This window comes from Trichosurus vulpecula, chromosome 4 (assembly GCF_011100635.1).
Source record: "Trichosurus vulpecula isolate mTriVul1 chromosome 4, mTriVul1.pri, whole genome shotgun sequence".
Lineage (NCBI taxonomy): Eukaryota > Metazoa > Chordata > Mammalia > Diprotodontia > Phalangeridae > Trichosurus > Trichosurus vulpecula.
The window spans coordinates 40,639,084-40,655,729 of NC_050576.1; the positions used below are offsets into that span (position 1 = coordinate 40,639,084).

The following is a 16,646-nucleotide window of genomic DNA, read 5'->3' on the forward strand; positions in this document are numbered from 1 at the left end:
CACTTTCTGATTCTCAGTGTTCATTCAATTTAAGGTAAATCATATCACTCTCTTGACATCAAATTCCTTATCTGTAAAATAATGGGGTTACACTAAAAGACCTTTTAGATCTCTTCCAACTTTTAATCTATGACCTTGTACCTACACACACACACACCCCCTCTTTTCAAAATGCTTTCTAACTACACCTATCATTACATATTATAAAATGAATCATTTAAACCCAGGTGTAAGACTTTATATCTTCAATTAAATTTCATCTTCTTAGATTCACCCCAATCCTTTAATATGTCAAGATCTTTTGAAATCATTATTGTTGATTACCAGGTCACATGAACAAGAAGATGGAGAACTAGACATTTTCTTTAAGCCCCACGAACTCTCAAACTTCTCCAAAATAGAAATCATGTGCCAAAGATAAAGCAAATTCAGCTGTCTGCAAAGTCTAGGTTGCCCAGAACCCAAAAGAAGGTTTGACAAACAAACAAAAAAAACCAAACCCTTAAACACATGAACTGAGGCTTAATGACACTGAACTCACTCAGCACCCCTCCCACACTAAGAAAGGACAATATAGCCTTACAACAAAACTCATTCCAACACTCCATCTTGCATCCTTCTTTTCAGTGCTGAGGAGACCCTGGTTCCAGTATGGGAAAGTCTTATGTTGGCCACAATAGAATGACAACAAAAAGATCAGTGAAAGTCTTCTTTCTAAATATACACAAGGAGACTGATAAAAGTAGAAATGTGGTAGAGAGGGAAAAGTGAAGGGGCAGATGAGGCATTAGAGACAGAAACCGATGACTCCCTGTCTATAGTTGAATCAATGCTTTTTTTGTGACACTACATTACAACATGGGAAGGTACACAAAAGGGGTGGGGAGCAGGGAAAGAGAGGAATGTGGGATGCACTGGGATCAAATCAAGGACTAGCAATGAAGCGAAGTTGACTTCTGTAGCCTCGAAAGAAAAGACCCCATGGTGGGGTGGGGGGTAAAGAAGGAAGGGAAGGAGGCCTTACTTTGAAGAGGGGAGGGGGTTCCATTGATGAATGTTCTTATGGATGAAGAGAGATGAGGACCGCACACCAGATGGGACATGGTGGTTTAGGTGTTTGAAAAGTTTACTTGGCCTATGGTGGAGGCGGTGCGGCGCATTTTTCAGGGAGTGAAGCACAATGGAAAAAGAATCCCTGGGACAAGCCCTAGAAGGCAGTGGCAGAAAGTACATAGAGGAGAGAACCATTTAAAACAAATACCTTGAAAGTTTCGATTGCATGAAGAATACAGAGAAAAGTGTCATGATTGAGAGAGTGAGGATGTAGAGTAGACAGAAATAATGGATAAGGAAGAGAACAAGAGAAATTATTTTTGGAAAAGAAACAAAAAATGGAATTTTAAACTGATGAACAAGATCAGCCGAAGAGGTGGAGAAGAAGGGGGAATCTACTTGGTTAACTGAGAGAAAAAAGAGGGGGAAGAAATATATAACCAGACAAAAGCAGGAGAGAAAAAGGAACTAATAAAAACTGAAAGGGATAAGAAGCAAAAAGAGTGCATTAGGGGTGAAGAGAAGAGAGCCAGTGGAAACAGAGACAGAGGGAGGAAATATAAATCTACTTTTTATTATTCTAAATATGACTGGATTAAACAATTCAATAAAATGAAAATGTGATAGGCTGGATAAGATAACAAAATCCTACGATCCGTTACTTAAAAGAAACACATTTTAAAAGACATACATAGAATAAAACTGAAGGGATGGAAAAATGTATTATGAGTCAAGGGAATCCAAAAAAGCAGGAGTGCCATTGTGATGACAAACCAAAAACACTCAAAATATAAAGAGAGACAAACAAGGAAACTATATTGAAAGGAACCATAGATGACAAACCAGTATTGGTAATAAACTCCCTTACCATCCAAATTCATAAAGGAAACGTTATCTGAACTTCAAAAAGACACAGACAGAAAACAATAGTGATATACTTCAACATCACGATTAGTTCTGAGTAAGTCTAACAGAAAGATACACAAAAGGAAAAATACTGAACTGAACAAATTTCTGGATAAACTAGAGTTAAATGACTCATAGTGTCTTCTAAATGAGACAGCAAAAGAATATACATAATTCTCTGCAACACATGAAACTTTTACCAGAAAAAAAAAACAACCATGTGCTATAGCACAGAGATATTGCAAACAAACGTAAAAAGGCAGAAATAGTTAATATCCTTTACACACTATAATGAAATTTTTTTTAAAAAATGGTTCATGGACCACAAACAAAAAATAATTGAAATGGAGTCTTACTAATAAAATCTTAAATAATGAGTGGGTCAAAGACATCACAATAACTATGTAAAAGAAAATGATAATTATGAAACATACCAAAATTTCTGGAATGCAGCTAAAGCAGTCCTCAGGGGGAAAATCATATCCTTACAAACATACATTAACAAAATAGAAAAAGAGAAGATTAATAAACTGAATATGTATTTTTAAAACTTAGAAAAACAAACCTAAAATAAGCACAAAAGAAATATAAAAAATTAGGAGAAATAGATGAAGCAGAAACAGAAAAGCCATAGAAATGCTCAGTAAAACCAAAAGCCTTTGAAAAACCCTTGGCTAATCTGAATAAAAACAGAGGGGAAAATCACATCAATAAAACAAATAAAGTAAAATACGGCAAAACCAGAAGAAATAAAAAGAGTACTCAGAACATATTATACACAGGTATATGCTAACAATACTGAGAAAACAAAAGAAAAAGAGGAATACCTTCAGAAACATAAAATATCCAAACTATCATAAGACTAAACAGAGATCTTAAATAACTCAATCTCAGAAAAGTAATTAGATCTAACTATAAAGGAATTATTAGCAAAGGGAAAAAAAAAAAAACTCTTGGTCCTGATGGATTCCCAGGAGAATTCTATCAAACTTTTAAAAGAACATTAGTACCTATACTTCGCAAATTATTCTCAGAAACTGAGAAAGAGAGCACTCTACAAGAATCTTTTTATGAGACAAATATAATCCTACTGCCTCAACCAAGAGAAGATAAAACACAAAAAGAAAACTATAGACCAATATTATTAATGAACACTGAACCAAAGTTTTTAAGCAAAATCATATCACGCAGACTATTTATCCAAGAAATCATTCACTACCATCAGGTGGGATTCATACCAAGGATGCAAGAATGGTCCAACATTAGAAAAACAATCAATATAATTAATGATATTAAAAACCCAAACATCCAAAGCCACATGATCATCATGATATATGCAGAAAAGTACAACACTCTCTTGTGCTAAAAACCCCAGAAAGTACAGGTGTAGAAGGTCTGTAACATAAAACGCCACCTATCAAAAATCAAAATCAAGCATTATTTGCAATGGAAATACACTAGAACTTTTCCAATAAATGAGAATAAAGCAAGGATGCCCACTCTCCCCAGTATTATTTAATATACTTCTGGAAATAACAACAATACCAATAAAATAAGAGAAAGGAATTAAAGACATAACAGGTAAAGAAGAGATAAACCATCTCTGCTGATGAGGTGATGGTTTACTATGAAAACCTTAGGGAATAAGCAAAGGTACTAATTAAGACAATAGCTTCAGCAAAGATGCAGAATACAAAATAAATTCTCAAAAATCAACAGTATTTTTATATGGTATACAATAATTCTATATAATGATAACAAAACACAAGAAACAATAAAAGAAAGGAAATCTCATCCCAACTAATCTGGGGATCAACCTCCCAAAGCACACAAAAAACTTGTATGGATAGGAATAGTCTGTGCTTAAGGGCTAGACAGGCCATGCCAATACAATAAAAATAATACTACCAAAATCAATTCACATTTTAAATCTCATACCAATCAAAATACCAAGGGGATAAAATAACAACATTCATTTAAAAAAACAAAAGATCTAGAATGTCAATGGAAATGATGAAAACAAGTAAGGATGAAGGGCAAGTAGCACTTCCAGGCATCAAACTGTATTATAAAGCAGAAGACATCATGTATTCAAGACATCAGATACATTAGTTAAAAAATAGAGAGACAGATAAATGGAATAGACTGCACAAAGGAGATTGAGAAATAACAGAACTCAGTACCTGTGTTTGATAAAGTAGAAAACATAAATTACCTAGAGAAAAACCCCCCATTTGATAAAAAGTGCTGGGAAAACTCGAATACTGGAATGCTGTATGGAAGTAGGTTTGGACTAACATCTTACATCATTTCCCATAACATGGTCTAAACATGTCTGTCTGTCTGTCTCTCTCTCTCACATGCACATGCACACGCACACGCACACACCCTCAGAGATACTGTGAGTTCAGTTCCAGATCATAACAATAAAGCAAATATTGCAATAAAGCAGTCACATAAATTTTTTGTTTCCCAGTGTATATAAAAGATACGTTTACACTATATTGTAGTCTCTTAAGTGCATAATAGTATTATACCTAAAAAAAAAGTACATACCTTAATTAAAAAATACTTTATTGCTAAAAAAATGCTAATCATCACCTGAGCCTTCAATGAGCTGTAATCTTTTTGCTGGCAGAGGGTGTTGCCTCCATGTTGCTGGCTGCTGAAGGTTGGGGGTAGCTATGGCAATTTCTTAAAGTAAGACAACAGTGAAGTTTGCCCCATTGATTGACTCTTCCTTTCACTTGAACACTTAGAGGCCATCATAGGGTTATTAATTGGCCTCATTTCAATATTGTTGGGTCTCAGGAAACAGGGAAGCCCTGAGGAGAATCCCTTGGAAAGCTCTGTTTTTTCCTTTACATCCCTAGTGCCTAGAACATAATAATGCTTAATAAGTGCCTGCTAATTAACAACGAAAGTACTACTGGAGTACTGACTACAGATCCCCTAAAATATTTATCTACACCCAACCCCAGAGTATTATCATATCTCTCTGTCTTTCAGCACGCCGCATGCAGTAAATTCATAGAACAGGGTAAAATAAACCTGTTGATGATACTCAACTTGCTTCAAAACACATAGCTGCTTTTCAGGTGTCAAATAAAATTCAAACAAAGAACAAATTAAAATTTGTAATTCCAGCCTTTTAATGAGCTATTTTTAGCATGTTTGTATCTCGCACTGCTAATCAAACTCTCTCTTCCTTGAATGCACGATTCTCTTACATGCTAACCCTTTCCTCAGGTGCGCTCCAGCACAGTAGTGCTCTGCCCATATTTAATATTTATGTGTTCATTTTTCCGCTCGGTAGCACAGCGGGCAGAATACTGGATCTGGAGTTAAGAAGAACTGAGTTCAAGTAGAGCCACAGACACTTCTCAGCTGCGTAACCCTGGGCAAGTCACTTAACTTCTATCTGCCTTAAGTTTCCTCAATAGTGAATTGGGGATAATAACCGCTCCCACTTCAAAGGGCTATTATAAGCATCGAATGAGATAACAATTGTAAAGCACTGAGCACAGAGCCCAGCACATGATAGGCACGACAGACATTGCTTATTTCCTCCTCTTCCCTTCTTCCACTTTACTACTTACCTATATAGAAGATGATGAAACTGCAGAAGTAAATGAAACTGCTAAAAACCTGATCTCATTTCTATCTTGTCCAAAGCAAAAAAGTTAAACCAGTGTTTAACAAATAAAATAGGTATTCTGATTCCCAGCCTGCTTCTCTTTTCTGACCTGATAAGCTCTTATTAATTGTCCCCAAAGCCATTTAGGAAATTAAAATCATTTCTGATTTACTCTATTTCCTTCCTAACAGAAAGAAAAAAAAGAGCCAATGTTAAGTAAAAATAGTTACTCATGGTGACATGTAGAAAAATGGAAACCACAAATAGCAAATTAAGAAATCAAATTCAGTCCTAACACAAAAAGGATCACATTATAGCAAATAGGAATGTAGTACATTTTATGTAGATAAATTTGCTTAGAAATTAAATGATCATCAATTTCCATGAGCTCCTCAATTGATTGTTTACAGTCATTAACTTTAGGGGAGGGGTAATTAAAGGACGGAAAACATACTATATAACCTTTTACATAAATTAACTCACCTACTTTAAAAGTTCAAGAACAGTCTACAAAACATTTTTGATACACAAGAAGACTCATCATTTAAAGCTTCTTAATGAGAAAGGGCAGTCACGGCATGATTAATAGAAAATTTAGATGCATGTACCCAACAGGTACAATCAATTCTCCAATTCATTAATGGTCAAAGGATATGAACAGGCAATTTTTAGAAGAAGTATTCAAATCTATCTAAAGTCATGTGAAAAAAATGCTCTAAATCACTAATATAGAAATGAAAATTAAATCAACCCTCAGGTACCACCTCACACCCATCAGAAATGATAAATGATGAAGGAGATGAGGAAAAATAATACACTAATAAAACTGTTGGTGGAGTTGGAACTATGCCCAAAGGGCTATAAAACTAGGTATATCTTTTGACCAGCTATTAATACCACTAGGTTGGTACCCCAAAGAGATTCAAGAAAAAGGAAAAAGACCTGTATGTACAAAAATATTTATAGCAGCTCTTTTTGTCATGGCAAAGAATTAGAAATTGAGAAATGGCTGAACAAGTTGTGCCCGATGAGTATAATGCAGTACTACTGTGCTACAAGAAATAACAAGTGGAGTGGCTTCAAAAAAACATGACAAGACATATATGAACTGATGCTATGTAAAGTGAGAAGAACCAGGAAATCATCAGACACTGTAACAGTAATGTTATGAAGATGATCAACTGTGAAAGATTTGGCTATTCTGATCAATACAATGATTCAAGACAATTCCAAAGGATTCCTGTTGAAAAAATGCTATCCACCTCCAGAGACAGAAATGATGAACTCTGAATGCCAACTGAAGTATAATTTTCTTGCTTTATGGCTCATATGGAAATGTTTCGCATGATTTCACATGTATAATTGATATACTGTTTCCCTTCTCAACGAGTGGGGGAGGAGTGGTAGGGAGAGAGAATTTGGAACTAAAAATTTCAAAAGAATATCAAAATTAAATAATTTTTTGAAAAAAAAAAAGACATCACTAGTGAACATCTAGATAAGGAAATGATTGTGAAGAATTGCTTTGCCAGATCAATCTTATTTCAATTCCCCGCCTCCCCTTCCCAGGATTACTAAACCAGTAGCTAAGGAAAATGTTGCAGGTATTGTTTACTTAGATTTTAACAAAACTTAAATGTCTCTCATTCTATCTTTTTGGAAAAGATGGGAAAAATATAGGCTATACTGGTTCAAGGTCATCTTACTAAAGAATGTTTCTAGTGGAGTGTCTCTGGCAATCTGCTCATATTTTCTGTGAATGACCTAGATAAAAGTATAGATGGTATATTTGTCAAAATTTGCAGATGACACAAAGATGGAAGGGATATTTGACACATTGGATAGCAGTGATGACCCAAAAAGATCTTGACTGGTAGAATTTTATTTCAGATTCAGGAAAGAATTTGAAAAGTTGACCTTCCAGAGCCTAGGCAACATTCACTCACTCAAACACTTATTAAGGTAGTCAACTAACACCACTACTGCGTGCCAGGCATTGTGTTAAGCACTGCGGATACAAAGAAAGGTAAAAGACAGTCCATGCCCTCAAGGAGATCACTATCTAATGAGGGACACAACATGTTAACAACTATGTGAAAGTAAGACACATAAAGAATAAACTGGAGGTGGTCTTAGAGGGAAGAGTCCAGAAGACTGGGAAAGGCTTTGATGGTGGGGAATTAGCTGAGACTTGAAGGAAAGCCACCACGCAAGCTAGAAAGTGGAGGTGAAGAGGAAGAGTCACAGTCACTTTAAAATTTTCCAGGTTAAGAGATGAATTGTCATACGGGAAGAAAAGTATCGAGGCCATTGTCACACTACACTGGATGCAGGAGGAGGTAAAAATTTTTGATTAACATACAGTCCCTTTTCATGGGATCTACGGTCTAGTAGTGAAATGAGACAAATACAAGTAACTATAATACACATTATATATAATAAGTTCATTAGAGAGCTGCAAAATAGTACTGTGAAACCTGAGGATTTAAATCACTATCAATCAGGGAAGGTTTCATGAAAGAGATGACATGAAAACTAGACAGGTATTCAAAAAATAGGGAAAAAATTTCAGGTTATAATTCTAACATCAGACTATTCCTCTTGACATGAGAATTGTTTTCTGGGTACCTCTTACATCCCCACTGAGAATATCCTAACTCATTCTCCTTCCTTCCAAATGCCTTCAGTTACCCTGCAAACATTCAGGCTAACATGAGCATTGAATACAGAAAACATTTAAATTACCCAATAAAAATACAGAAAGGATTCAGAGTCAAGTCAACAGCCAGTCAAGAAAAAAAAAAACCCTCTCCTACTTCTTCCTACAGGATCCTTAGTATCCTTCTACCTTTTAGTATTTATTACTTGTGAAGTCTGGAGTTCCAAGGGTGCTGCCCTTTCTCACACTGCTACCCACAGACTCCACCTTCAACCTTGTCCTGGACCAACCTTCTTATGGCTCAAAGTATTAGAGAATGTCAACATCTGGGTTTGCTCTTTCATGTCATGGCTTTGTGCCACTTGCTCCTCAGTTCCCTGATGTGTTTCTTTCAGTATCAGCTCTCTACCTTCCTGCTGTTTCAGTGTCCCCATATGGCATAAGCTTCTGTCCTCTAGAGGCTTCAGAAAGGCAGCAATGTAGGCCTCCCTCCATGTCCACATTTAACTTGGCATCTCCATTTTGCTCTGGTTACCATCTGTCTCTGCTTTCTATGGCCTACTGCGTCCTCACTGGAAAGCAGCTTCCTTCTTATGTATATATCCTACTACACAAAAGGAAAGGAGCTTACCTACTTCCCCTTGATGTGGATTTACATAAGGAATAGGGGAGGGTAAGAGGAAGGGCACCCAATTTAGCGGCATGCTAGAGTCCTGCAGCCAGGTGGAAAATGAAGAGGTGACTGCCCTCGATCCCCTCCTTAAACAGAAAATCTAAGAGGAGTTTCCAGTGTCCATTCCCCACCATCTTTGATCAGAGGAGGGAGGGGTCCAATGAGCAGGGGGTGAGTTTCAGAGCTGATGTGAATCTTACAAGAGGATGAGTTTCTAGAGGAACTGTTCTAACCTGAAAAGTGTAAACAAAGGATTGGCTGTGTTTTCAATGCACGCTACCAGTACAGTTTGGCTGGGGCACAAAAGACATGTTAAGTAATATAAGAAAAGGTAGGGTAGTAACAGATTGTGGAGAGTTTTGAATGTCAGGCAAAGAGTTTGAACTTTATTTAATGTAGTCAACAGGAAGCTACAGAAGATTTTGAGGAGTGATCATTACCAGACTACAGACAAAAGAAGCTTATCTTGGCAGTGGTATAAAGAACAGATTGGAAAAAATAAAGGATGTAAGGGAAGAAACCTGTTAGAAGCTCAAAGGAGATAATGTAAAGGGCATTGCATACTTTAAAGAGTTATTTAAATATCATGCATCATTATTAGATGTCAGTAGGAACTATAGTAGGATCATGAGACTTTGGAAACGAAGAAGAGAAGAATGCCAGAGGTGGAATGGGCAGGGATTGTATATGAGCAGTTATGGAGGAAAAAAGTCAAGTAAGAAGCCTAAGGTTATAAAACATGGAAAACAAGGTGATATGGTGGTACCACTGGCAGAAATAACTAAGCCAGGGTGAAGAAAATTTTAGGTGAGGAATCATGACTTCAGAAGATGGAGAGTGAGGCATGCCTCCCACCATTCCGCAGAGAAATGGTAAAGTGGGGTGTGGAATGAGGTACTCATTAGCAATGTGTTGACTGGTTTTGCTAGATTATATTTGTTAAAAGAGGGTTTCTTTGGTGTGGAAGGGGAAGAGGAGCCAGTGGGATAAGAGAAAAAAGAGGGGAAAAAGCTTTTTTAAAAAAATCACAACAGAAAGTTTATATGGGAAGTTTAGTTTTTTAGACCTGTACTGAGCCCTTAAAATTTCCCCTTTTTTATGTTTAAAAACTAGGTACAGATCTCCATTTTCTCTGAAGCAAGAGTTCCCAACCTGGGTTCCAGGGGTCTGTGAACTTGTATGAGGAAAAATTACATTTTTATTTTTACTATCCCTTGGATTCCTTTTAATCCTATGTATTTTATTCTATGCATTTGAAAACATTATTCAGGAAAGGGTTGATAGGATTCATTCACAAGACTCCCAATAATCAGGAAAGGGTTGATAGGATTCATTCACAAGACTCCCACATGGTTTGTCACCAAAAAAAAAAAAAAATGGTCAAGAATAACAATCCCTGCTGCAAAGAGTTACAGATCATTTGACATTCCCAACTCATCCACTGCCAAGGCAAAAATTATAGAAAAATTATCAGTCTTATTTATACCAAATCTCATCATTCTTTCAAATGACTGAACTCATACAATGTACATGTCACAATATAGCCAAAGCCACATTAATGTGAAGCATACCTGTGAATGGCTGGTGAAAAATCTGATAAAAACTGCAAAGCATGGCAGCACTTAACCTTCTCAACTTAAAATTAGAATAATTTTCTTAGCTCCTTCAGGGCAGGAACTCTTCTTTTTACCTTTGAATGCCCAGTGCTTTGCATGTTGTAGGTATTTGTTAAATTCTGTACTTTGAAGATGAAAAGCAGCATGTATGATTATTAAAAGCACTTTAGAGCTCCATTTTAATTTTGGCAAATGTAAAAGTTTTAAAATGATGTCATCTGTGGGCTACAACATTTTTGCTATTTAACCTATTTTTAGCCAAGCAAAGTTCTACTGCAAGATATGAGAATACACATTCCACTCTAATTAAACCACTATGTTTGGCAGCCAAATACTCTGAATACATCAATGTGTTAATATGTATGTGACAAAACTACTATTTCTATTTTATGAGGCAATCATCTAATTCCCAAGTGAAAACTAATTTCTAGTACAACCACTGTTAGTGTTTTCTAAGAGATTACAGCCATACTATTACTAATATACTTCTAACAAATTCATAGTGAAGTTAAGAAAAAAAAGAAAAATGAGTGATACAAGATTTTTTTTTAAATACAGACAACAGCTTGTTACTAAAGCCCATATTCTTTACATAGGCAGGGATAGAAAAAGATGTTTATTCCCCAACAGGCCACATTCCTAGAAAAATGAAAAAAAAAGTATCGTTCCCCACCCCCTTTACATTCTAAAACACAAGACAAGATGTGCTCATTCTAATAAATGCCAGGAAATATCAGAGTAGGGCATAAGAGCAGAGTCCTCACTGGTACACAGCCCACCCTATCTAGAAATGTCTCCTTTACTTTGATTCCCAGATGGCCCCATTAATTGGACCCAGGAAATGGTTAAGAGTTTTTCTACACTTTGACTACTCTTATCAAACTGAAACTTCCATCACTGAAGACAAGTAGCAGCAGCCCCAAACATGGCAAAATTTGTAAAAAAAAAAAAAAAAAAAAAAAAAAAAAAAATTCTATCTTTGAGTATTAAAAGTAGGAGAAATAATAATAACAATAATAACGGCAGCTAACACGTGCCAGTGCATTTTACAGTTACCTCATCTGATCTTCACAACAACCCTGAGAAGTAGGTGTTACTATTATCTCCACTGTAGAATGAAAGAAACCTGGCAGACATAAGTTAAGTGACTTGCCCAGGGTTACACAGCTAGTAAGTATCTGAGGTTACATTTGAACTCAGATCTTTCAGACTCCAGGCCCACTGCTCTCTATTCACTGTGTTACCTAGCTGTCTATTATCTTATATATAAGCAAATAAATGACTTACAATATCTTTGGGGCTCAAATTATATAATAGAGGCAGGTGGTATTCCACAACAGTGGGCGTATTCTATATTAATAATAGAGACAGTTTATTTCTTCCCCTTTGTTTATGATCCTATCTCTAAAGTGGAATTTAATCATAAATATTCTTAAACGTTTTCTCACTCTGAATTCATCATAATATGCCATAAATCAGGGATGTCAAACTGGAATAGAAACTGATCCCTGCTGGCCACCTACTTAGAAAAACTCAAATTAACATTATCTATACTATATTGTATTTTTATTTATTTTGTTAAACATTTCTCAAATTACTTTTTAATCTGGCTTGGGCAGCACTAGGGAATATTACAGTCCCCAAGTTTGACACCTGTGCCCTAGATCCTATAAATGCCAAGGAGGATAAAGTCAACTTAAATCTTTTATTCCAGTGGAACTATTTAACCAATAAAATGGAATCCTGTGTTCGCAGTACATACTGTTTTCACTTTTGAGAGACAAAAGCGGTAAACTGGTTGAAACACAACAAAGAGCAACCGCTTTTAAGAGGCAGCCTGATACAGTGGAGAGCTAGGATTTGGAGGCAAGAGACTTGAGGTAGTAAGAGAATACTTAGCCACCCTTAAGGAATTCAAGTCACCAGGCCCAGATGAATTAAGTCCTCCAGTACAGAAAAAAAAATTTGCACATGTGATTACAGAACAAAAGACAATGATAACATTAGGGAAGGGGAAAAGTCTATTTAAAGTACAGGCCAGTGAGCTTGACTTGGCCTCAAGGGAAAATTCCTGAAAGGATCAATAAAAGAGAATCCCTAGAAAGGGACAGAAAGGGAAGCAGTAATTACAAATAGCTAGCATGGCTTCATCAAACACAGATCATGGCAGACAAACCTCATTTAGATTTTATAGCTAACATTTATATAGCCCTTACTATGTGCCAGTCACTGTACTAAGTGTTTTACAATTATCTCATTTGATCCTCAAAACAACCCTGAAAGGTAGGTGCTATTACTATCCTCATTTTACCAAGGAGGAAACTAAAGAAAACAAAGGTTAAGTGATGTGCCCAAGGTCACACAGCTAGTAAGTGGCTAAAGCTGCATTTGAACTCAAGTTCCTTGTGACTCACAGGGTAACTAAACTAAAAGACAGGGGGAATACTCTACATTTAGTTTACCTCAACTTTTGCAAAAACAAACAATTTTAAAAAACCCTTTTAATAAAGTATCTCATATTAAAATTGACAGATATGGATAATAAAATCAGATGTGTTCAGAAATGGCTGGGTCCAGACTCAAAGAGACAGGTTTCTAGGAATCAGTCCCTCAGGGATCTCTATGTGGCCCTTTGCCATTCAACATTTATATTGATGATTTGGATAAAAGGCATAGATGACTGCTAATCAAATTTTCAGGTGACACAAAGTTGGGAGGGAAAGTTAACAAGCTGGATGATGGTCAGGATACAAAAGTTTCTTGATAGGCTGAGCATTAGATTGAGTCTAATAGGATGAAATTAAATAAGGATAAATATAAAATCTTGCACTTTGGTACAAAAAATCAATTCAAAAATATAAGATGGAAGAGGCATGAATACATCAGTTCTGAAGGGCGTCTTCGGGTCTGAGTGGAGCGCATACTCAATAGTAGTCAGCAATGGTGTGCCGTAGCAGCCAAAAGAACTACTGCAATCTTGACTTCCAAGCATAGCTTCCAGGAGCAGAAGCGACAATCCCACTGGACTCTGACCTTGTCAGATCTCATCCAGAATATTGTGTTCAGTTCTCAGTACCATGGTTTAAGAAGGACACTAACAAACAAAGGGTGTCCAAAGAAATGTAGCCAGGCTGGTGAAGGGACTTGAGTTTATGAACTATGAGGATCAGCTGAAGCACTCGAACATGTTCAGCATGGAGAAGAGAAGACCGACGGGGTACTTGGTAGCCATGATCAAGTATGTGAAGGAGTGTCATGTGAAGGAGAGATGAGACTTGTTCTGTTCGGCCCCAGAGGGCCCAAAAAGAAGTGAGGGGTAAAAACTGCAAAGAATCCAAGATAGCCTTGATGTCAGGAAAAAACTTCCCAACAGGAGCTGTCCAAAAGTGGAATGGGTCTTCCAAAGAATGTTTTGTGACCACTTACTGAGTAGCATAGTACGTATGGACTCTTGTCCAGGGTTGGATTCTAGGGTTGCTGAGGTCCCTTCTAACACTCAAATTTCTGTAATTCTGTAGATTAACTTCCACCTCTGATAAATATGAGCTATGTAGCAAAGGGCAAGTCAATTACTTCATCCCTGCCTTGGTTTTCTTATTTGTGAGTGGCCCTACTAATACCTTTATTAAAAGCAAGGACCTCTTTTATCGGCAGAATGCTCAAGTGTAATGGACAGGCACCACATGGCTGGGGAATGTTTCACCAAAGAACTCAAGATTTTACTGGACACAATGATGCAATAATCCAGTAAGTATTAGCTTTCTTTTCTGTCAAGTGAGGGGGCAAGGGAAGGAGGCTGCACTAAAATGCGTTCTGGAATCCTTTTTCGTTCCAGCCTTCTACGGTCTAATACTCTATGTCAGGGCTGTCCAACCTTAGGTTTTTATTGAAACAATAGACAGTACATTTTGATTTGCCATTTTAGCGAGAGCTCTGTGGTAGCTCAGCTTCATTTACTAAAGCATTTATGTAAATTTCTATGCTTGTAGGAGGCTGCATAAATTGCACTGCAGGCCATATTTTGGACAACCCTGCTCCATATGAAAGGCATTTTGATAAGAGGATAGAAGGCTGGACTAGAAATCAGGAAAACTGTGCAAGTCCCAGTTCTTATATCTGTTAGCTCTGTGTGGTCACTCTTCATCTATAACATGGGACTGGCAATTCTTGTACTACTTACCTAACGAAGCTATTGAAGAAAGCACTTTATAAACCCTAAAACACTAGAGAAATAGTAGTTAATACTATGTGACACGACAGATTATACCAAATACGGCAACCAGGTATTCTCTATTGCTACAAGTACAGCTAAAGTAATTCAGGGAAAAGTAATTCCTTACAGAGCAAGGATGCCTGTTTGATTGAGTGGCTGAAAGAAGTTAATGATTTCTTCAAAGTCACTTAAACAACAAACAACCTTCATTTCTCTACACGTAAGTATTTACACATATCCTGGCTCCTCACTCACATGAAAAGCTCACATATACAAACTATTCTTCTATAACTTGAAAATATTGTGCTCAAAATGTATGATAAATAAAAGTATGAAAATGTAAACACATCCCTATGTCAAGGATAAGAAAGTCCTACTCTCTACTTTTAGGCTGAAGGACAGTGGAAACACAAGTATCTAACTGTGGGACAGGCTGCAATATTCTGATAAAAACTGGTTAAAAAATAGATAGGTACAAACTAGACAAGGGAGAATCAGAAACAATGGAAGTCAATAATCCAATGTCACACCACTTATTTCATAAAAAATGGTGGGAAAACTGGTAAAAATTAGGCTCACACTAAACTTTATACAACATTCTACAATATATTTAAATGGATATACAACCTTAATATTAAAAATCATACTATTAAAAACAAAACAGAAGAAAAGTAAGTCACATACCTCTTACAGCTCTGGGTAGATATATTCTTAACCAAACAAGAGACAGAGGCACTTACAAAAGATAAAATAGGTAACTTTGATTCCTCGAAACTGAAAAGCTACTGCACAAACGAAATCAAATTGTTCAGATGTTAGAAGGCCCAGAGAACACAGAGATAGTGTTGTCTTTTTCTTTAAGAGACCATATGTGAAGGAGGGTGGGTTATTTTTCCAAGAACCTTTTGGTTTCCCAAAGGGCAGGAAAAAAAAGGAGGTGCTAGGAAGAAGCAAAAACTGTTTTCTTGAACTCTGTTTTTAACTAAACCAAAAATTATGAGTAAACTCACAAGGGGCATAAAAGTATTACAAATTTGCAAATAAATGAAATTTTTTTCCCTGCAAACTGGCTTTCCACCTCTTCAGAAGTTCAAAATTTTACATTTATTTTTTAATCATAAACTAGCATAATATTCTACCCATGTTTGTAAATGTTTTATAAAATCACATTTTACTAAAAATTATTCCATGAACAAAAAGGAATTGAAATTATCATAACAAAATACAAATTTCACAGTGAGATTAAGATAATTTTGATGTAAGCTATTGTCTTAAAAAATTTCTTGGTACAAATTCAACATAAGCTATTAAATGCCTACTGTAAATAGATCACTGTGTGCATACATCTAGTATGAAGTTTTAGGTAACGGGGCTGCCCTCTCCTTGATTCCAACTCCACAGCATCTTTCACATACATTTCCTTCTTCTGCACTTAAGGGACACTAACCTAGTTAGGACCTCATCACTGAGACTATTCCAACAGCCTACTCAGTGGTCATTCTGTCTCAAGTCTCTCTTCTCTTCAAACCACCTCAGAATGTGATAAATTCTGTGAAGGTAGAAATAACAAAATTTTGGCAATGGACTGATTGGACACATGGGCTGAAAATGAAGAATCAAGGATGACACCAAGGTTCCAAGCCCAGGTGGCTGGAAGGATGGGGGTGCCTACCTTACCAATGAGGAAGTTTAGAAGAGGGTCAGAATCAGAGCTAATAAACATTTGTTAAGCATCTACGTTCCAGGCACTGCATGCAGAGAGGGGCATAAGATATCCCTGTCCTCAAGTAGCTCATAACCTAATGAGAAATACAACACATAAAAAGAAGCTAAAAAGCAGTGGGATGAAGGAGTTTATATTATGTAGCCCTGGTGGAAGATGATGTGAG

The 16,646-nt window shown here is 36.5% G+C and overlaps 1 protein-coding gene across 2 annotated transcripts in view; it reads right to left on the reverse strand.

The window, feature by feature from the left end:
• The window catches only part of PKN2 (protein kinase N2), a 167,852-nt gene that overhangs the window by 106,219 nt on the left and 44,987 nt on the right, over nucleotides 1-16,646 (reverse strand). The window contains exon 1 of one of the 2 annotated variants that reach the window (XM_036754898.1): nucleotides 2,394-2,417. The exons of the other annotated variant lie outside the window; for it this stretch is intronic. The gene's annotated coding sequence lies outside the window, so the exon portion shown is untranslated. Of the gene's footprint in view, nucleotides 1-2,393; nucleotides 2,418-16,646 lie in introns of those variants that run through there. 2 annotated transcript variants of the gene reach the window in all.